The following is a 23,612-nucleotide window of genomic DNA, read 5'->3' as shown; positions in this document are numbered from 1 at the left end:
ATCCTCCTTTTCCAATATGTATCCTGAAGGATATGATACCCTAGCCCTTAAGAATGGAGCCATATTTCTGTAGGGATTTAGAGAGTTGTCTCAGCCTAAGGGAACTCCTTATGGTGTTATATAGCTTAACTGCCAGGGTAAGTTAAAATTTCCATTGAATCAAATACATATAGAGCTTAATAAATTTGCCTCTTTACCTCATTTAACCTTGTCTCACTTTCAAGGTTTGCTAAGTTTCCCTAGAGTTATAAAGATTCTGCCTATGACATTTTTTCATTCTATTGACCTCCACAATTGATTTGGCTGATCTTTCTAAACAAAGGAGGAGTATTATTGTTAAAAGATAGAAGTATCTGGACTCTACTGCAAGTAAGTTCTCAAGTTGTATTTGGAAACGCTACTCTTAATTTTTGTCTTCTTTTTTAACCATCCTGTCTCTTAAACCAGTGTGCGGCTGCTTGCTCTTAATTTCCTAAGTGTTACTTTATATTTGTCATCCCTGGTATCGAAAAGTTACTGGCACCATGGTGTTGAGAGTGAACTCCTGTAGATATTGTATGAGGCTATAATGAAGCTGGGTGAGAAAACAAAATAAAGGGAAGGTGAATTTATGGACTTATAACTCAGGCAGCTCTTTTCTTTAAGTTTTATTTCTCAGTCATTATGAGTCTCAAACTCTAGACAAATGTAGGTGCTTTTCCCTCAGAGAATATGATAGTATGAGTCTGAAGACAGCAACCTAGCTCTTGTTGACAGAGAAAGGACTAAACTCATCCATAAATGAATCACGTCATCCCTTTCAAGCTATGCTTCTGTTGCTTAATTACTTAAGCATTTACTGAAATTTAAAAATCAAGTGTTTTATTATATTTTATACTCTAAAAGTTTTATTATAGAAATGGATAAATAGGTATAAAGTTGTCCAATTGGTGTCTAGCCAGGGAACTTATTCAATTCCAGCCAGAGATTAGTTTTAAGTAAAAAAAAAAAAGTCACCACGAGACTTGCGACTAGTAGAAAATAAATTACCTCTAAAAAAAAATTAGGGATTTCAAAATGTTTATCACTTTCAGTGCCTTCCCTGAGATTGTTAGTCCAGCTCACAAACCTCCCTGGCTTCTTAGAAATGCATATTTCAATACAATTTTCTATTTATGGGATATCTTTTTTCCCTGAAGCAAAAATAATGATTACAGATTATCTTTTTAATCCTCTTGTATAATATTGAACAGTTACAGTTTCATTAGTTTCTAGATATAAAGCTAAAAACAGAAAATAAGTACCAAGATGAAATTTTTATTCTTAAGTTTTTTTCTTGGATACACTGATTATGTTAGGCTGCCACATACGATCAATCAGCTATCAACTAATTATTGATTTCTCTAAATGTGAAACATGATACTAAGAAATACATAATTTGAGAGGAAATATAAGGCATGGATCTTGCCCTCAAAGGGTTTACTCACTGTAAAGAAGACCACGGTTCTTTTATAGATGCTTACATAGCAACATAAAATCACACAATATTCTAAAAGTATTCCAAGAGATGCCACATGAGTTTTCATAATAGCTATCAAGTGAGTTGTATAGACAGTGAGTATTTTATATTCAGCGAAGAGACTGTTCATAATTCACCATGGTGTATTTGTCCTGAGTTCCACAAGCATTATGGCCTTTTAAGTATCAGGCCCTGTACTAAAAGTTGGAGACCTAAACATTAGGTAGTATGTTCCCTCTGGGCCTTATAATTTGGTGCAAGAGACTTTTTTTTTTTTTTGGCCTGGGAATATATTCATGTGGTTTTTAAAAAAGTCTTAATCTAAAATAATCCTTTTTCTTTTCCACCTAAATAATTTGCCAGGCAGAACACCTATCAGCATTCCGTTTTTGAGAATACACTCTTCCTCTCCCTCCCTCTCTCCCTTCCTCCCCCCCCCCCCCCCACACAGAGTTCTCCTTTTTGAAAACAGGTTTTCATTCTTAAGATAATGTGCACATAGGCACTAATCATTACATTACCTTAGTAAAGAAGGCAGAGATGAGAATGATTTGCTTTTCATTACCTGAGATCACATGGCCAGCAAGAGCGTCCCAGGATATGTAGAATCCAACTGTCCTAAACCCTGGCCTGTCACTCCTGCAGCTGTCATACGCTTTCTTCTTGGCAGCGGGAGCAGCAAACATTTATTCATTATTTAGGGTGAGTCAGCTACCCTGCCAGGTACTTTGCATATATTGTTTTGTTTAATCCTCACAGAAATCTGCAAGAAAGCTACCATTATTATCATCATTTTGTAGGTGAGCATGCTGAAGCATAGACAAGTAAGTTGCTCAAAGTCACACATTTGGGAAAGTAGCGTGTAGGTAGAAAGCCAGCCGTGTTAGAATTTAACTTTCTTAGCCACTCTCCGATTCTGCCTTCTTTAACCCTTCCTGCTTGACTGAACCACCTCAGTTTCTTGGGGCAGGGAAGACGGATCTGATTCAAAATACACTTAAAGGGGAAAGATTGTTTTTCATTGATCCAACAAAAAATTTTTTTGAGTACTTACTGATGACAACGCACAGGGAATCGCTTCCTTGAGGCCTTTGCAGTCTGACTGGGGAGACAGATAAAGCATAGGTGGATTTATAGTGTAAGTGCTCAGGTGAACCATTGTAGAGGTTGTTATGAGAGCACAGAGGAGGATATGACTCCCATCTTGGGGAGTCAAGATAGGCTTTTTGGAGAGATGGTATCTGAATAGTGAGTGGGTTTTCGTGTGGAACTAAAAAGTGGTTGTAGGATTGCCATAATGTCTGGTGCTTTCTTGGTCCTGCAGAAGAGCTTTAGCATAATAACAGTTTTTCGGTAGTAGCAGTATTGGTCTCTATCTCTGGAATTCTTTAGGAGTTAACATGGCCATCTTTCTGGGATCCATCCACTGGGGAGGAGGGTGGACAGACCAGAGTGAGCTCATGGGTCCATACCAAGACCGCAATTCTGGGATTCATCATAGTTGCTTCAAATCTTATCTCTGCTAAGAAATGTTTCGAAAGCTATTTACAAATGCTGGTCCAGGGAGCCTTCTCTGACCTCCTCCTCACACTCTTTGTTTTCATGGCTCTGTGTTCCTGTGGTTGCCCTCTTTCCCAGCAGGAACTTCTGCCAGCCAGAGACTCTGGTTGGACTTCAGCTACCTCAAATGCCTTGGAAACTGTTTGCTGGGTTAGAAGTATCAACTTCAGAGAAGTAAAATATATAAAATTATCTGGGGCAGGGGATACCTCTTATTTAATATGTTTAGAACTTTCTAGCTCCTACTGGAGGTAAAATTGTTTTAAAAATGGCAAGCCTGAAATAAGGTAGAGCTGCCTGAACACATGCCAGGGATTAACCGCCTTCTACTTCCCACAAAACAATGCATCTTTCTCTAGAAGTTATTATAAGGTCACATTATTCATCCTTCTGAGCACTGCAGTCATCTTCCCATGGAATATCAAATATTTGCCTTGACTTTAGTTCAATGATTCTCTTTGAAAGGACAGAAAGCATGTGTTATAGGGTGCATAGGCAGTGTGCTTTGAAGAGAGAGGGTGGATTAGTGGTTTCATAGATTAGTGGGGCATTTATTAGAAGGAGAAGGATTTGCTGGGTAGCATGAGGTGTTTGAGGCCATATTCAGGCAAATGGAACATGAGAGAGCTGTGGCTGGAATCAGTTTTTTTCTGACCTAGCAGGTATCTTCCACTGTTGAGACACAGGTAATGAAATATGGTTTTCCCCAGACTCTTCCTACTTTCACTCTCCTTAATGATTGTATCCAGCTGTGTGTGGACATACTCCATTTCGTTTATCCATTTATCTTGTGCCTTATACTTTAATATATATGAAAAGGTTAAATTATAATATAAGGTATATGTGATTTAATATCTACTCCCAAGAAAGGGGTTTTGCTTCTTTAGATTTTAATTATCACTAACCAGGTTGCAGGATTCTCTTTCTACTTGGTTTCCAGCTAATTGCCTTCACTTTTTTAATTTTTGGGCTGGTTACTTTCTTTCCTTCCTCTTTTGACCCCTGTAGCTTCTCTTGGTTTCCACTTTCCTTCTGTTACCCTTTGAATTCCTTTGCATATGTTAGTATTAAGCTGATTGTCACAAAATTTATAAGGTATTCATTGTCTGGACTTGGTGCAGTTTAGAATTTTCCTAGAACCTCTGAAGTTCAATTTCTAATACCAAACAAAGCCATGCTGCAATATAGCTTAAGCACCAGTCACAAGCCAAAGAAATTCTACCTAAGCCTCATTTCCTCATGTCCTGGTCACGTTACATTGGAAACATGAGCACAGATTGCTTGGTAAGGCAAGAAAGGTGCTACAGTTCAGGGAAAAAAGGTAGAGGTGATGTTTCAGGAAACTGATCAGATCCATTCACTTCATGAAAAATGAGGTAAAAGCTTGGCTGCTTTTGAGTGGGATTCTCTTCCTTATATATCCAAGATGGAATTTTTGGTTGTTTAATAAAGATGTAAAATCATAAGTTATTCAGACAGGTAAGTATTGGCCTTATCATATAGCATTACATTAACAATTCCTCATTCCTGATTCTTAAGTCACTTTAGGATTCATTCCAAGAAATACAAAGATATCTTAGTAATATTTCAGTTATTAAATATTCAGTTAGTGAATATGTTAGCTTTTATTGCATCTTTTCTCTCTGGTGTCAAGCTTTTAGTAATGCCATTGTTGTTTATGGTTTGTACCTCTAATGGAAGCCAAGCAGAGAGCAAGAAGAGAAATTCCATTTTGCTGCTTATCAGTAACCAGAGAGGGAGGAGTTGAGCATGAGTGATGAGAAATGGGGAAGAGTCTGGCTGGTGAGCAGGTTGAGTCCCACCTAAAAAGGTTTTGGAACCTCATAATCAGAAGTGGTTAGAGTCACTTTCTTAAAGGACAGGTGCCACTTTTGTTCATTTCTCAATCATGGTCACTGCTGGTTGATAATAATTGGTTACCTCTTCTGAATTAGGGTCTTTAAACATTCCAGTTTAATTTGGAGGACCTGTTGAATGCTGTAGGGAGGGAGGGGGGTATGTGGAGAAGGAGAGCTACAGGTGGTAATCAGTATTCACCTTACTGTGCTTTAATCCCTTGTAGTATGAATATCAGGTTGATGTCTTGTGGTGTTTTTCAAGATTGCATGATCCAGTAACTTATCAAATAATAAGCAGAGAACCTACTACCTGGTTTACAGAGTTGTCAGATTGACAAAGTCATCCAAACAGCATCACTTCTCTTTGTACTTTATATTCGCCACTTACAAAATGAAAATTTAATCCTGCTGAAATCATTGCAAAGATTACTTATGTATTTGTGTGCTTGTGAGGCTTTGAATATAAATTTTATTGGGCATCTTGTGTGTGTGCATGTGTGCGAAACTTTTTTCTTAAAGGTACTATTGATCATGTTGGGAAAGCAAGACATGGTTATGGATTGATTGCTTTGGTGTTTCATAGAAAGGGTAGTTTTCATTTACTGTCTGCCAACCATGTAGAATATTTCCTGCTATCTCCTGGTCTCAGAAAGGATTCATCAACCTTCAATAGAGTCTATGAAGTATAACTGTAATGTAATGTGCTGGGTTTTTTTTTCATTGTGGTAAAATGTAATATTTATAATTTTAACCACTCATAAGTATACAATGCAGTATCATTAAATGCATTCACAGTGTTGGGTAACCCTCACCACTATCTATACCCAAAACTTTTTCTTCATCCCCAACAGAAACTCTGTATTTGTGAAACCATAATTTTCCCTTTCCCCTTCCCCTTAACTCCTAGGAGCCTCTAGTCTATTTTCTGTCTCTACGAATTTGTTTATTCTAGGTACCTCATATAAGTAGAATTGTACAATATTTGTCATTCTGTGTCTGGCTCATTTCACTAAGCATAATGTTTTCAAGGTCCATCATGTTGTAGCATATATCAAAAAGTCATTACTTTTTATAGCCAAATATTATCCCATTGTATGAATACCTCATATTTCGTTTATCCATTTATCTTGTGCCTTATACTTTAATATATATGAAAAGGTTAAATTATAATATAAGGTATATGTGATTTAATATCTAAGTAAGGGATACAGGAAGAATATATTTTGTCAGAGAGGAGATAAAGAGTGACTGGGTTGGAACCCTGGTTCCAACATTTATTACCTATGCAAGCTCAGGCAAGTTGCTTAGTCTCTCAGGCTTATTTACCTCATTATAAAATGGCAATAATTATGGTCTAACTCACAGGGTTGTTGTGAGGATTAAGTGAGTTAGTATATGTATGGTTCTTAGAACCATGTAGTATTATAAGAGTATAACACAGGTTCTATTTTGCTGTTTATCACTATTATTATTATTATTATTATTATTATTATTATTATGTAATTACTGTAATGTAATTATTATTCCATTATAGTTGATGAACATCCCATAGAAGAGATCAGAAATGTGCTGGACCATAGTGAAACTTTGCAGGATGTGATTAGAAAAAGAATTCTAAGGTGACTCAGGTGTGTAGAGAGACCACAGATGCCATGTTTGTGCAGAAGACAGTTGCCACACCATCGTTAAACGAACAGCTTTGGAACCCAGCAGACCTCTGTTCAGATCACAGCCCTGCAATATACTTACTGTGACTTTGGGTATAACCTTTCTAAGCTTGAGTCATAATTTATAATATGGGGATAATAATGGTGATAACCTCACAGGATTATGAGGATTAAAAGAGAGAGTTTGTGTAAAGCACTGAGCATGTTACGTGGCAAAGAAAAAAAAACTTTAAAAAGGGATAGCCTCTGTTAATTTAGTACTTTTGATCTCCATCATTTTTTGTCACTGTTATAGTATGATCTAATTGGATCATAGTGGAAGATACTTTTGGAAAGGTACTGAGGTAAAGACGGAGGAGTTTGCACTTAAATTTAGGTAATGGGATGTCACTAAAGTTTTCTCTGAGAGAAAGAGAGAATGAAAGGGTGTTTGTGAGTTGTGTGTGTGTGATGTGTGCATGTGGTGTGTGTGTGGTGTGTGTGTTGTGTTGGCAAGAGCATTAGAAAGGGGGGGCTTGCTGAAAGCAGTGATTGAGATCAGTCTGTTTATACTGTGTAACTTGGGGGTTGGAGAGAAAAATAGATAAACCAGAGGGAACAAAACAGTTTATATAATTTTTAACAATTGAAAGGAAATCAGTAAGCAAAGAAAATATTTGAAGACAAATAATTATTTCCCTTGTTGGGTATTCATTGTGTGTCAGACACTGTGCCAGCCCCTCTGTATTGATTACTATCATTTCATGTTCCGGTAACTTTATGATGGGAGACTCTATCATTGTTTCCATTTCCCCGATGAGAAGTCAGAGGCATAAAGTGGCTAAGATCACACAGGGTGTGTAGAGACCACGAATACACCAATATCTGTTTTCACCTCTTTCCTGTAGTAAGAACAGTTCCATCTGGGCATGTGGCCCACACTTCCTAACCTCCTTTGCAGTTAAGTGTGATTAGTGACAAAAAAAAGTATTGTGGGTAATTTCGGGGAGCTACCAGAAAGAGTTGGCTTATCCCCAGTGCCTCTCCTTTCCTTCTCTATTCCTCCTTCCTCCTGTCGTAGGTGAAGCTCATCTAGACCGTGAACACCAGGGCTGCACCCTAGAAGTGGTGGAGCCTAATGCTGGAAGGAACGGGGTCCCTGTGAACTCTGGGGAGCAGAGCCTGTACACCAGCCCACACTGCCAGCCTGTGGACATTCATGTAAGAGAGAAAAATTAGCTTCTATCTGGCTTTCTCAGCCAGTCTGCCTCGTCACTACCAAAGACCACCGAGGGAAGAACTGGAGTTGGCCCTGGGTGCTCTGGCTCCGGAGCCTGTTGTCACCACTGTGTATGCTCCCTCACTGTACTCTTTCCCTTGGCAGCCCTCAGATGTTCACTGGTTTTTGTAAGGAGCTGTTAAAAACTAACTCTGGTGTTGCAGCTCAGGAAGCCAAATTTATTGAGGGTAGGCACGTGTCCAGAAATGGATTCAAGAATCCAGTGGTGTTTTCTCTCAGCCAAGTAGAGAAACTTGAAAGCTTTGCTACTTTTACCTCCATCTAGACACGATTTCTTGTATTTCTTTTTCTTTTGCATGAATGGTCCTTATCCTGAGAAAGTCATCCTGCTACAAAAGGGAAGAAGTTGAGGTGTGGTTTGTTTTAATTATCAAGGGCAGTGATTAATTTTTGGCTTTTGGGAAAATGATTCCACTCTTTAAGCTAAGGACCTATGTAGCTGTTACTAAGAAAAAAGCAAATTCTGGGGCTCCTGGGTGGGTCAGTTGGTTCAGCCTTCTGCTCAGGTCATGATCCCAGAGTCCTGGGATCAAGTCCCACATCGGGCTCCCTGCTTAGTGGGGAGCCTGCTTCTCCCTCTGCCTCTGCTCCTTCCCCCACTCATTCTCTCTCTCTCTCTCAAATAAATAAATAATTTTTAGAAAAAAGCAAATTCTGGAAAACCATTGATAAAAGGTGAATGAACTATAATTCTATGATTTTTGTTTTGAGCAATAACTAAAAGGTGTTGGAATTATAACAGTTGATCAGTTGCTGACAATGTGAAGTATTGGCCTGAATATCTAAGAGGTTACCAATGTTATATGTTCATGGAAATCTTCAACCAGAAATACTTCCTACAGCAAACATTTCAGTCATCATCATTACTTATAGAGACATCATAGTAATGAAGGTTGTGTAGACTTGGGCTGTTTTCAAATAAACTGGGTTTTATTTTGCCTGCACTCTGAACAGATTGAATGATCTGTATCTCAGAGACTAGTGGATAAAGATGTTGTAGTTAATAATCAGTGGCAATATGATGCTGCCTCCTAGAGGATCTGAAGATCATATCGTTTTCCTAAGTCATAGTCTATACCAGAGCTCTTCAGACAAGAGCTCCTCATACAGTCTAAATTGAATTGTGCAGGAAAAAATGTTCATCATCATTAGCCATCAGGGAAATCCAAATCAAAACCACATTGAGATACCACCTTACACCAGTTAGAATGGCAAAAATGGACAGGGAAAGAAACAGCAAATGTTGGAGAGGTTGTGGAGAAAGGGGAACCCTCTTACACTGTTGGTGGGAATGCAAGTTGGTACAGCCACATTGGAAAACAGCGTGGAGGTTCCTCAAAAATTTAAAAATAGAGCTACCCTATGACCCAGCAATTGCACTCCTGGGTATTTACCCCAAAGACATGGATGTGGTGAAAAGAAGGGCCATATGCACCCCAATGTTCATAGCAGCAATGTCCGCAATAGCCAAACTGTGGAAAGAGCCGAGATGCCCTTCAACAGATGAATGAATAAAGAAGATGTGGTCCATATATACAATGGAATATTACTCAGCCATCGGAAAGGATGAATACCCAACTTTTACATCAACATGGATGGGACTGGAGGAGATTATGCTAAGTGAAATAAGTCAAGCAGAGAAAATCAATTATCATATGGTTTCACTTATTTGTGGAACATAAGGAATAGCATGGAGGACATTAGAAGAAGGAAAGGAAAAATGTGTGTGTGGGGGGGGAATTGGAGGGAGAGATGAACCATGAGAGACTATGGACTCTGAGAAACAAACAGGGTTTTAGAGGGGAGGGGGGAGGGGGGAATGGTTAGCCCAGTGATGGGTATTAAGGAGGGCATATACTGCATGGAGCACTGGGTGTTATATGAAAACAATGGATCGTGGATCACCACATCAAAAACCAATGATATATTGTATGGTGACTAACATAACATAATAAAATTTTAAAAATAAATAAATAAATAAATAAATAAATAAATAAATAAATAAATAGAATTGTGCAGAGTCTCAAAAGGACAATAAAATTTTGAAGATGTGAAATATCCCAATTAATAATTATATCATTTCAGTGTTGGGAACCAAATAAATTATAAACTGTATTTACATTTCTTCAACATGCTCCATTTTAGCTGCAAACAAAAATACTTGTCTTCTTTTCATGATTAGTCTTAATTATTTAATTTTTAAAGTTATCTTGAATCTTCAGGAACAGATTAAATAAAAATTAAGAAATTTTGATATACTGTGGGCAAGGTTTTTGCTCTGCTTTCCTAATCTAATGGAACTGTGACGGCTTACATTTAAGCATTTTAAGAAACATTGCTGCTAAATCAAAGTGAGATCTAGGGTATTTATATGTACATTTGAGGTACTGTGGTGTAATGGACAGAGCATAGACTATACAGTAAGAAATCTCCCAATCCTAATGCCGTATCTGAACTTGACTTTTGCAGAATGGGAAACATAACAGCTCTACATCTTGTTGAGAAGATTAAATGAGATAACATGTGAAATTCCTTATAAATCTTAAGGAACTGTCCAAATGTTAGATGTTATTACACTTGGCCTGTTTTTATGTAACATCTTAAATTTTTTTTTCTTTAAAGCCTCTACTACATGTTTTAAACGCATTGAAGTCAAAACATACAGTTTTAAAAGGCCTTATTTCTCGGGGCACCTGGGTGGCTCAGTTGGTTAGGCAACTGCCTTCGGCTCACGTCATGATACTGGAGTCCCGGGATCGAGCCCCACATCAGGCTCCCTGCTGAGCAGGGAGTTTGCTTCTCCCTCTGACCCTCCCCCATCTCATGCTCTCTCTCTCTATCTCATTCTCTCCCTCAAATAAATAAATAAAATCTTTAAAAAAAAAAAGGCCTTATTTCTCAGCCAACATTAGAGACTCAGGAGAATGGACACACTTGGTTGAAACTTACTGTACCACTTTGGCAGAAAAGTTTAAGGCAGAAAAGTAAGCTAAAGATTTCATACTTTTGAGTTGAAAAGCAGTAGTTTTTCACCTTTAGTAATCTTTATACAGAATGAAAGCAAGTTGGAACTGGGAGAGATTCTGGTGGTTAGTTAAGCCAATCCCTTAATTTTGTGGTTAAGTGGACTGAGAGATCCAGAGATGAAGTGACTTTCTTAAAGCCCCATAACAAGCAGTGACAAAAAAGGCAGAACCTCTTGAATCTCAAGCCAATGTCCATTTCATTTTGCCATTATTTTTTTAAAAATCATTGATTTTAGTATTTGCAAAACTTTTAAGGTCATTTTCCAGTGTCAAGGGCCATTTGAAATTAAATCTGGCTTTAAAAGATGTTACCATTAAAAGATGTTAATAGCTTTTTGTAATGTGGTTATATAAGAGGAGGTCCTTGCTCTTAAGATAAAAAAACAATAATTACTGAATACCAGGATTTATGCTAAGTACTTTTTAAGACACTGGGATCTTTTCTTTTAGAACACGTATCCTTAAGACAGTTGATCTCTTACCTCACTATGACATGGTAGACTTTTGGCCTCACAATGATTTTCTTATTCCTGTTTCTGAAATGTAGTTAGAAGTTATAAGAAATGGCCACTATGGGTCTCAAACTTGTCCTATCTTCTTTTACCATAATAAACTATTGAATGGAAAAAGTAATAATAATAAATAAATAAAAAGCTGAGAGTTTAGAAAAAGGTAAAAACCAAACTTAGTAAAGACCTCATTAATTTAAACTCCTATAAGGAATGTGAATAATGCCTGAAGTGAAATTTACTTTTGCTACCGGAATTTTTTATTCATTGCCTATGCAAACTAATAATGTGAGCAAGATTAGAAAGGGAATGCTTTAAATGGTTAAAAGAACAAAATGTTTCTGAATAGGCTTCAGTGGTTGGAATACTGATTAACATACATATAAGAGGCATGCTAATTGCAGACAGCCTTATCTGGTCATTACAGCAAGTTCCCCAAGGACCTTTCTGTTACTTGGTGGAACTTGAAAGTAATAAATTTTCTTTGTAATTTTTCTGCAATTAAGAACTGCACAAATTTAAATCATTTTCTCATGGCATTGACCTGATTGATGAACTTTAAGCAAATAACTACACGTTTCCTGACATATAGTACATAATATATACTGATATATAAAAAATTAAGATGGTGACTCAGTTTGTTAGAAAACTTCATTCTTTCTAGTTTTCCACATTACTGTTTTTACAATAAAGTTTAAAATCTCTTTTCCATTTTTTCTTATTGATCCACGTCTGAAGGTTCATATTGATCTTGTTCTTAACTTAATGGAAGTAACAACCTTCTTAGATCTCAGGACTAATGTTTTTATTCTTTGATGGAGCAAAGAATAAAGAAATTTGTTTTTCCTATTGATGTGAAGATTGAAGCCTTAAACAGAAAGGAGGTATCAACAGTTTCATTTTTCAGAGAATATAGCCCCTCTTTTAAATTGTGTCTGTTTTGCTTTTGTACATATAGAACAATTACTTATTAAAATGGTATGTTATTTCTCTTACCTAGAAGAAGACATTATGTAGTTATCATTACTATAGATATTGATGTGGCATCTTTTGTTAGCTATTGAAATATTCTTCTTGGATATCATTACCAAACATCTGATTGGTTGTTGTGCCATTTAATTTTTGGCCATGTTTTATTTTTCCTAGTATTAAAATAGCAGAAAGAGAAATGAAAATAGCCTAAGGTCTGACTTCACTGTACGTAAGAAACTAAACTTTTTTTTCATTAGGTGGAAGGAAGGGTGGGATGGATTCTCTCTCATGTCTTTTCTACCTCTTTCTTTTTAGAGTTTTTATTTTGGTGGGATAACTTTTTGCCTGGATATAATATTTGGTCCTTGGCTTATTTTTTTTTCTTCTCTCCCCTGTGTTTCTCTACAACTCAGAGAAATACCACTTTGATCCTTGTTGTGCCCAGAAAATAATTTCCAACTATTTAACCATCTCTAGTTAACACTAGAGAAGAGACCAAGACTTAAATTGCAGAGTATCGATTGTCTTCCCTCCATCACTCCGCTAGAAATTCCCCACCCACCCCAACCTTTCCAAGTCAGCATCAGTCTCCTTGTTTTATCCAAGGGAGGTATTCTGGTTCTTATTTAGATGTGTCTGTGACATCTGATACTAGCTACTCTTTCTTGACACTTTCTCCTCCTTTGATGTCACTATCATCATTCTCTTTTAGTTTCTGTTTTCTTTCTGTCAGTCATTTGTGCAGCCAGTTTTTATGGTGCTCTTTGCTAGGTCCTGGGGATTTAAGTGGTGAACACAGACACATTCCCTACCCTCAAAGAGGTTCCGATTGAAGGAAGGAAGCAGTCCAGTAAACATGTTCATGCTTTCATGACTTATGCAAGTGCTTCTGCCTACACTATTCCTTCTGTCTCTCTCTCTCTCCCTCCCTCTCCCTGCCACCCTCCCTCCTCCTCCCACTCTCCCTCTCTCTCTCTCTCTCTCACACACACACACATGCCTTTTATACCTTATGCTCTTGAAGATTTATGACAGAGCTCAGATATTAGATGAATTAATGCACAAATTCTTCCTTTTATCCCAAGGCCTAGGATCTAATCTTGTTTTCCCATTTTCTTGCCATGTGGCCAAGGTGTAATTTCACTCTTCTGGAGCTTTTGTTTCCTCCTCTTAGGTGTGGTATAGCAGTGGTCTATGTACCTCATCAGATTGCTGTGAGCATTAGATGAGGTAGTAATATACATCAAGTGCTGGAGAAACTGGAAAATTCTATAACAAGGCGAAGTGGCTTTATTGACTTCAGTTTGCTCCCTTCTCCCTAGCTCTCTTCTTAGCTCTTTTTCCTCTTGTCTTTTCTTTTCAGAGGACCCTACAATAAGTTGCTTTTGTCCTAAAAATAGTGCATCTTCCTGCAGTTACCGGAGGGAGTGTAGCCAATAATCTAATCAGAAAATACATAGTTTCTTAGTGACTGTAAACTGAAGTATTTTCAAGTCATTCTAAAACCAACCATTACAACCTGAATTTAATCTGTTTAACACATAAAGAAAGCTGTTTCATAAGGCCCTAAAGCAGATTTATGCTAAATAGTCTTATAAAATGAAAATGCCGTAGCATCAAATATTACTATTTTGCTAGCAGCAGGCAGCCCAAATGTTAATGGCTGGTATGCATTTGACGGCCTACTTAACCGTGAATTTTATTAGGACCATTTCTCAGAGCTGGAGTTATAAATGGGCTTATAAATGAGAAATTAGCTGACCCTCTAGGGAGAAGCAGGTTCTTTGAAATCTTAATTAACCAATCACATTGAACTGCTCCTCTTTCAATTGCCAACACTTGGCTAAATGTTGAAGAAAACGTTATCTAGTTGGAAAGAGCTTAAATGATGGGAACACCATTCTTTTATATGTTGAAATAAATATAATTGCAAAATGAAAAATAAAAAATAAAAATAGCTTATATTTGCCTTTTTAGATATTTTCTTTTGTCCATTGTGCTTTTAAAAAAAAAATCGCACTGTAAAACTAGGATTTAAAAAAATCATAAAGAAGTATGAAAAGCATAGGATTTTCCTCTCTATATCATTACTTGCAGTTACGACTTTTGAAATACTTTATTTTTTCTACACAGAAGGTCACAAATTGAGGCAATTTGTGTAAAGAAGTTAATTTTCTTTTTGCAGTGAATAAGCAATGAGTTTATTATACTCATTATTGTCAGAGTGCTTTAATAACGTGAAGTTTATGAAATAATTTGCCTTTTATTTATCAGTCTTTTTATTTGTGATTTTGTCTGAACTTTGATGAAGAGTTGGACTTTATGTATGCCCTGGCATGTAATTACCAACATTTCATTTTTCCTATACCTTTCCCTAATTAATACATATTCTCACACCCCAAGTGATCAACCTCTGAAAGTCATCAAGCATTATGTATATAATTCATTTACCTCAATCAAAATCACCTTTCAAGCAAAAAGATAAGATATATCTAAATAGGAAACTCAGTGAAATTTAATATCACAATCTGTCAATTTGTTTCTTATGTTTCCTTATAAGGGGTTAAAAATGCCAGTATTTGTGTTTTATAACATTTTTCATTAGGATTTCAAGTCAGCATAAGACTGTAAGTATAGGAAGTTATAGATTTTTCAGAAAAAAGTAAAAGGCCTTCTTGGCTTCTTGCTAATATATTTCTTTATTCTTATGCCTTCCCTTACCCTTAGTTTCACAAATTTCATGTGGAATTTCCTCAGGATAAAGGCAGTACTTGCATACTACCCTTAGATAACTATTTATTATTTTACCCAGTTACTCTTTGATTATTTTACATCGATCTTTCTGAATTTTTCCTGTCAAATACTTCCAACTTTTCAAACTATTTGTTCTGTCTTGATTCTTAAGGATTGATTCCCAGTTCATATAACTGTGGACACTTGACTTGCAGTTTTAAGAGAATACTTCTTATCCCCTTTGCTGTTAGTTTTGCATTTTTTTTCCAGTTTTGTTGAGATGTAATTGACATTTAACATTGTATTAGTTTAAGGTGCACAACTTAATAATTTATGTACATACTGTGAAATGATCACCCCAGTAAGTTAATATCCATCTCCTCACATGCTCACAAAGTTTGTTTTATGATGAGAACTTTTAGGATGTGCTCCCTTAGCAACTTTCAGATATACAATACAGTATTTTTAAAAAGATTTTATTTATTTGAGGGAGAGAGAGAGAGAGTGGGAAGTAGAGGGAGAGAGAATCAAGCAGAGTTCATGCTGAGTGCAGAGCCCAATGTGGGGCTTAATCCCATGACCCTGAGATCACAACCTGAGCCGAAATCAAGAGTCGGGTGCTTAACCGACTGAGCCACCCAGGCGCCCCTCAAATATACAATACAGTAGTATTAACTATAATCACCAGGCTGTACATTAGATCTTCAGAACTTATTAATCTTATAACTAGAAGTTTGTATCTTTGATCACCTTTTTTTTTTTTTAAGATTTTATTTATTTATTTGACAGAGTGAGACACAGAGAGAGAGGGAACACAAGCAGGGGGAGTGAGAGAGGGAGAAGCAGGCCTCCCACCAAGCAGGGAGCCGGACGCGGGGCCCGATCCCAGGACCCCTGGACCACGACCCGAGCCGAAGGCAGACGCTCAATGACTGAGGCACTCAGGTGCCCCTATCTTTGATCACCTTTACCCATTTCCCACCTCTACTCCCACCCTCCACCTTTGGCAACCACTGATCTGTTCTGTTTCTATGAGTTTGGGTTTTTTTAGATTCCTCATACAATATTTGTGTTTCTCTGTTTCACTTATTTCACCTAGCATAATGCCCTCAACCATGTTGTCACAGGTGTCAGGATTTCCTTCTTTTTTATGGCTGAATAATGTTCCATTATGTATATATGCCACATTTTCTTTATCCATTCATCTACTAATGGCCACTCAGGTTGTTTATGTATCTTGGCTATTCTTTTTTTTAATTAAAGATTTATGTATCCATTTGAGAGAGAGTGTGCACACATGAGTGAGGGGAGGGGCAGAGGGAGTGAAAGAGAGAATCCTCAAACAGACTCCCTGCTGAACACAGAGCCCTATGTAGGGCTCAATCCCAGGATCCTGAGATCATGACCTGAGCTGATATTAAGAGTTGGACACTTAACCAGCTGAGCCACCCAGGCATCCCTGTTTCTGTGTCTTGGCTATTCTAAATAATGCTGCAGTAAACATAGGGCTGCAGATATCTCTTCAGATAGTGATCTTTTTCCCTTCAGATGCATACCCAAAAATGGTAATGTTAATTTTAACAAAATATAGATAAATTGCTGCACATTAAAGTGATGTCTAGAAAAGATAATTGATTTGGTGGAATGAACATATTTGGTGAGAATTTAGTAACCCTTTTAATTGACTCTCTTTTTCTAGAGACAATGTTATATTTTCTGAGATACGTTCTTCTACGTTATGTTATAACTTTCTTAAAATGGGTACTTCAACCAATGTGATCTTCTTAAAATCTTTTAAGAGGAACTTACAAAACTAAGATGGTTCTGTGATCAATCAGTTTACATTCTCTTAGACTTGCGATTACTTGGAAATTGTCTTCTGCTACATAATTTTCATACATACACTTACTAGGTTTTCCAAAATTTACTACTGAATGAAAAAATACAGATATAACATAGTCATTTACTTAAGTCTAATTTATAGAAAAAAAGTATCAAGTCCTCATTTTCTAACATTTGCTAAGTCCTCTTTCAGATCTAACAAGCATTATGTCTTCTGTGTGCCAAGCACATTTGCATAGGTATCGCACTTAATGTGAGCTGGAGGAATATGTTTTGGCTAGAAGGCATAGCATGTATGTGCAAAGAAATGTGATTCTAATGTAGCATTACACATTAGATAGGGTCAGAGAGCTTTTAATACTAACCTGTGGGAAGCCAGTTTGGAGAGTGGATGACAAGAGGCTAAAATGATGGGGCAGGGCAGTGCTCCCCCTGGGGGGCAATGAATGGCAAAGGAAGTACAAAGGAGTTTGGACTTTATTCTTTGGGCTAGTTGTCTTTGGATGGGTTTTAGTGCATTTGTGAATCTTTGAAATTACATGCAAAAGTGTGTATGTGTGTGTTAGCATACATATGCATATGTACATTCATATACATTCTTGCTGGGGAAAGGGTCTATAGTTTTCATCAAATTCTCTAATCTCACAAAGTTAAGAATCCCTGCAGTAGATATGACAAAGCCATTTAGAGACTCATAAACATGATAATGGGATAGGAATTGTTGCTTGTTTGCTTTTAAGAAAAAAGATTTTCACAGCAAGACCAAAGGATGGTAGAAGGGTTAAAAGGTTATTATAGGACCTTGTCTCACATCATATGCAAAACTTAACTCAAAATGAATCCATGAACTAAAGGTAAGTGCTAAAACTGTTAAACTCTTAGAAGAAAACATATGGATAAATCTTAATGATCCTGGATTTGACAGTCTTTTCTTTTTAAGATTTTATTTATTTATTTGACAGACAGTGAGAGAGAGAACACAAGCAGGGGGAGTGGGAGAGGGAGAAGCAGGCTCCCGCTGAGCAGGGAGCCCGATGGGGGGCTCGATCCCAGGACCCTGGGATCATGACCTGAGCCGAAGGCAGACGCTTAATGACTGAGCCATGCCAGTGCCCTGACAATGTTTTCTTAGATATGAAACTAAAAGCACAAGTAACAGGGGTGCCTGGGTGGCTCAGACGGTTAAGCATCGGACTTCAGCTCAGGTCATGATTTCAGGGTCCTGGGTTTGAGCCCTGCATGGGTCGGCAGGGGGGGGTTCCCTTGCTCAGCAGGGAGTCTGCTTCCCCATCTCCCTCTCCCGTTGCCCCTCCCCCCACTCATGCTCACCCCCACTCTCAAATAAGTAAATAAAATCTTAAAAGCACAAGCAACAACAAAAAAAACCCATAAATTTGATTTCATCAAAATTTAAAACTTTTATGCATCAAGTGGGAAAGTGAAAATACAACCTAGAATGGGAGAAAATATTTGCAAATCATCTATCTAATAAGAGTCTATTATCCAGAATATAAAAAGAACACTTACAACTCAATCATTGAAAGAAAAAAAATCAATTGAAAAAAAGAGCAAAGGATTTGTATAGATATTTCTCCAAAGAAGATATACCAGTGGCCAACTAGCACCTGAAAAGATACCCAGCACCATTAGCTATCAGAGAAATGCAAATCAAAACCACAATGAGATACTCTTTCATACCCATTAGGAGGGCTGTAATCAAAAAGTTAAGTGTTCGGGTGCCTGGGTGGTTCAGTTGGTTAAGTGTTTGTCTTCGGCTCAGGTCGTGATTCCAGGGTCCTGGGATGGAGTCACCTGTTGGGCTCCCTGCTCAGCGAGGAGTCTGCTTCTCCCTCTGCCCCTCCCCCCAGTCATGCTTGCTTGCTCTCTCTCTCTGTCTCTCTCACAAAAATTTTTTAAAAAATTAAGCATTCATAACTATGTGGAGAAATTGGAGCCCTCGCACACAGCTGGTGGGAATGTAAACATGCTGTAGCTGCTTTGGAAAACTGTCTGGCAGTTCCTCAAAGGGCCGAAAATTGCTGTATGACTTAGAAATTCCATTCCTAAGTGTATAGCCAAGAGAATTGGAAATACGTTCACACAAAAACTTTTACACAAATGTTCAGAACGGCATTATTCACAATAGCCAAAAAGCAGAAACAACCTAGATGCCTATAAAGTGATGAATGGATAAATAAAATGTGGCATATCCATACAATAGAATATTATTCAGGAGTAAAAAGAAATGAAGTACTTGTACAAGCTTCAACATGGACAAACCTTGAAAACATCGTGCCAAGTGAAAGAAACCAGTCACAAAAGACCTCGTATTGTATAAGTTCATATGAAATGTCCAGGATAGGCAAATTTATGAAGACATAAAGTAGAGGTTGCTTGGGCTGGGAGGGGTGAGGGAGGTAGGAGGACATGACTATCGGATATGAGGTTTATTTTGGGGTTATGAAAATGTTTTAAACTTAGACTGTGGTGATGATTGCACAACTCTGCAAATATGCTAAAAAACATTGAATTGCATATTTTAAGTGGTAATTTTTTTGGTAAGTGAATTATATCTCAATCTGTTTTGGGTTTTTTTTTTCAATCTTTTTTAAAATAAAAGTTTATGGGGCACATGCCTGGCTCAGTAGTGTGTGACTCTTGATCTTGGAGTTTTCAGTTCGAGCCCCACATTGGGTATAGAGATTACTTAAAAATAAAAATAAAATCTTAAAAAAAATAAAAATAAAGTAAAAGTTTATAATCTAGGGAGAAGAAGCTCAGGTACTGAAATAAGGTAGGGGAAATAGAAATGGGGAAATGATGATGGATTTGAAGGTCAATAATAAAAAAAAGGATAGGGCTTTGTAAATGATTTTGACAACAACAGATAGGAGGTTGCATACGTGGGAACTCTCAGATTTCTGGCTTGGAGGTCTAAATAGAGAATGGTACCATTTCCCACAGTGGGACAGGAACATGAGAGGAAAAGAATACTTTAGGGAAAAGATGATGAGTCTGTTTTTTAGGGCACAGAGTTTGAACTGCCTATAGGAGAACTGGGTAGAGTTGCTCAGTAGGCAATTTACAATACATAATTGGAGAATTATTAGTGACAGTCTTAAGGTTGAAGCCTTGTATGTACAAAACCACACAAGGAGAGTGTTAGTTAAGAAGGAAAAAGGGCTGGGGCACCTGGGTGGCTCAGTCGGTTAAGCGTCTGCCTTTGGCTCAGGTCATGATCCCAGGGTCCTGGGATCGAGCCCTGCATCGGGCTCCCTGCTCCGCGGGAAGCCTGCTTCTCCCTCTCCCACTCCCCCTACTTGTGTTCCCTCTCTCGCTGTGTCTCTCTCTTTCAAATAAATAAATAAAATCTTTAAAAAAAAAAAAAAGAAGGAAAAAGGGCTGAGAACATGTAAGAATTTTACAGAAAAAGAGTTGCTGGCAAAGGAGACTGAGAAGCTGCAAAGAGGTAAGAGGGGAATCAGGCAAAAGGTATTAATAGAGCCCATGGGGGAAGAGGTTTGAGAAAACAGGAATGGGTTATAAAATAAATAGTCCTCATATGATCTCACTGATAGAGGAATTCTTAATCTCAGGAAACAAACTGAGGGTTGCTAGAGTGGTGGGGGTGGGAGGGATGGGGTGGCTGGGTGATAGACACTGGGGAGGGTATGGGCTATGGTGAGTGCTGTGAATTGTGTAAGACTGTTGAATCACAGACCTGTACCTTTTGTTAAAAAAAGAAGATAATAGGAAGGGAAAAATGAAGGGGGGAAATCAGAGGGGGAGACAAACCATGAGAGACTATGGACTCTGAGAAACAAACTGAGGGTTCTAGAGGGGAGGGGGTTGGGGGAATGGGTTAGCCTGGTGATGGGTGTTAAAGAAGACACGTATTGAATGGAGCACTGGGTGTTACACGCAAACAATGAATCATGGAACGCTACATCAAAAACTAATGATGTAATGTATGGTGATTAACATAACATAGTAAAATAAAATTTTAAAAAAAGAAATAAAAAAATAAATAGTCCTCAGGATGTACCATACAGCATGGTGACTGTAGTTAACAATACTGTATTGTGTATTCAAAAGTTGCTAAGAGAGTAGATCATAAAAGTTCTCATAACAAAAAAAAAAAGAAGAAATAGTTAGCTTTTTTTTTTTTCCTAAGATTTTATTTATTTATTTGAGAGAGAGAGACAGATAGTGAGAGCACGCATGAGCAGGGAGGAGAGGGAGAAGCAGGCTCTCTGCTGAGCAGTGAGCCCGACGTGGGGCTCCATCCCAGGACCCTGGGATCGTGACCTGAGCCAAAGGCAGACACTTAACTGACTGAGCCACTCAGGCGTCCCAAGAAATGGTTAGCTCCTCTTTCACTGTCTACTTCATACAACATGAACAATATGAAAAAAATATTTTTTGTGCTTGTCAATTCAGAGGTTAGTGTAACCTTAATGAGCAGTTACAGAGGAGTGTTCAGGGTAGAATTCATAAGGGTTTTAAAGAAGGGTTTCTTAAAAGATAGGATAGTTAGTTTTATAACAGAGACATTTGTTTTCCCTAATTTTTTACTGCTAGTGCTAGAACTTTTTTCTTTAATCCAAGCATTTCCAATCCATGCTGCTTCATTTTTAAAAAAATCTCACATGGTTTAATTTAGGGTTTTTTTTTCCTTTTTCTTCCTTTTTTTGTGTGTTTATAGAGGCGTAATTAATGTATAGTATTAGTTTAGGTGTTCAACATCCTGATTTGAAACTTACATACGTTGTGGAACGGTCACTCCTATAAATCTAGTTACCATCTATCATCTATTAATACAATATTAATATTGTAATATTAATACAATATTATTTACTGTATTACCCATGCTGTGCATTATATCCTTATGACTTATTTATTTTATAACTGGGAGTTTGTACTTCTTAACCTCTTGCACCCATTTCGCCCTTCCCAGTCCCCCTCCCCTCTGGAACCGCCGATCTGTCCTGTGTTATCTATGAGTCTGTGTTTTGTTTTGCTTGTTTGTTTTGTTTTTTAGATTCCACATGTAAATGAAATCATGTATTATTTGTCTTTCTCTGTTTCATTTATTTCACTTAGCATAATCCTCAAGATTCATCCATAATGTTGGAAACAGATTTCATTCTTTTTTATGGCCAAGTAGTAGTCCATTGTATGTATACATACCACATCTTCTATATCCATTCATCCACTGATGGACACTTAGGTTTGTTTCTTCCATATCTTGGCTATTGTCAATAATATTGCAAACAAACATAGGAGTACATGTATCTTTTCGAATTTGTGTTTTCATTTTCTTTGGATAGATATCCAGTAGTGTAGAATTGCTGTATCATGGTAGCTCTACTTTTAATTTTTTGAGGAACCTCTGTGTTTTCCATAGTGGCTGCACCAATTTACATTCTCACCAACAGTGCATGAAGGTTCCCTTTTTTTCTACACCCTAGTCACCACTTGTTATTTCTTGTCCTTTTAATATTAGGTATTATGACTGGTGTAATGCAATATCTCATCATGGTATTGATTTGCATTTCCTTAATGATTAGTGATGTGGAGCATCTTTTTGTGTGCCTGTTGACCATCTGTATGTCATCATTGGAAAATAGCTATTTAGATCCTCTGACCATTTTCTTTTTATTTATTTATTTATTTATTTATTTATTTATTTATTTATTTTCTATTTTATTTTTTTATTTTTATTTTTTTTTATTCTTATGTTAATCCCCATACATTACATCATTAGTTTTAGATGAAGTGTTCCATGATTCATTGTTTGTGCACAACACCCAGTGCTCCATGCAGAACGTGCCCTCCTCAATACCCACCACCAGGCTAACCCATCCTCCAACCCCCCTCCCCTCTAGAACCCCGTTTGTTTTTCAGAGTCCACCGTCTCTCATGGTTCTCCTCTGACCATTTTCTAATTGGAGTGCATCTTTTGTTTTTATTGAGTTGTATGAGTTCTTTATATATTTTGGATATTAACCCCATATCAGATATATGATTTGCAAGTATTTTCTTTTATTCAGTAGGTTGGATTTTTGTTTTGCTGATGGTTTCTTTCACTGTGCAGAAGCTTTTTAGTTTGATGTAGTCCCATTTGTTTATTTTAGTTTGATGTAGTCCCATTTTGTTTCCCTTGACTTGGGAGTCAGATTCAAACAAACATTGCTAAGACCTACGTCAAGGAGCTTACTGCCTGTTTTCTCCTAGTAGTTTTATAGTTTCTTACATTCAATTTGTTAATCCATTTTGAGTTAATTTTTGTATATGATATAAGATAGTGGTCCATTTTCATCTTTCTGCATATAGCTATCCAGTTTTCCCACCACTGTTTATTGAAGAGGCTATCCTTTCCCCACTGTTTATTCTTGTTTAAATTAATTGACTCTGTGTATATGTGTGGGTATATTCTTGGGCTCTCTGTTCAGTTCTGTTGATGTATGTGTCTGTTTTTATGCCAATATCGTACTGTTTTGATTACTATAGTTTTGTAGTATAGTTTGAAATCAGGCAGTGTGCTACCTCCAGCTTTGTTCTTTCTCAAGATTATTTTGGCTATTCGGGTTCCTTTCTGGTTCCATACAAATTTTAAAAGTACTTGTTCTAGTTCTGAGAAAAAATACCACTGGAATTTGATAGG

At 37.3% G+C, this 23,612-nt stretch overlaps 1 protein-coding gene across 4 annotated transcripts in view; it reads left to right on the top strand.

The window, feature by feature from the left end:
* RABGAP1L (RAB GTPase activating protein 1 like) overlaps positions 1–23,612 on the top strand; it is a 769,071-nt gene that overhangs the window by 393,282 nt on the left and 352,177 nt on the right. The window contains exon 1 of one of the 4 annotated variants that reach the window (XM_035010762.1): positions 7,570–7,784. The exons of the other annotated variants lie outside the window; for them this stretch is intronic. The gene's annotated coding sequence lies outside the window, so the exon portion shown is untranslated. Of the gene's footprint in view, positions 1–7,569; positions 7,785–23,612 lie in introns of those variants that run through there. 4 annotated transcript variants of the gene reach the window in all.

This window comes from Mirounga leonina, unplaced genomic scaffold (genome assembly GCF_011800145.1).
Source record: "Mirounga leonina isolate KUSES-001 unplaced genomic scaffold, KU_Mleo_1.0 Mir_154, whole genome shotgun sequence".
In the NCBI taxonomy this organism is placed as follows: Eukaryota; Metazoa; Chordata; class Mammalia; order Carnivora; family Phocidae; genus Mirounga; species Mirounga leonina.
The sequence above is the reverse complement of the archived record's forward strand: the minus strand, read 5'-3'. Positions and strand labels throughout refer to the sequence as shown.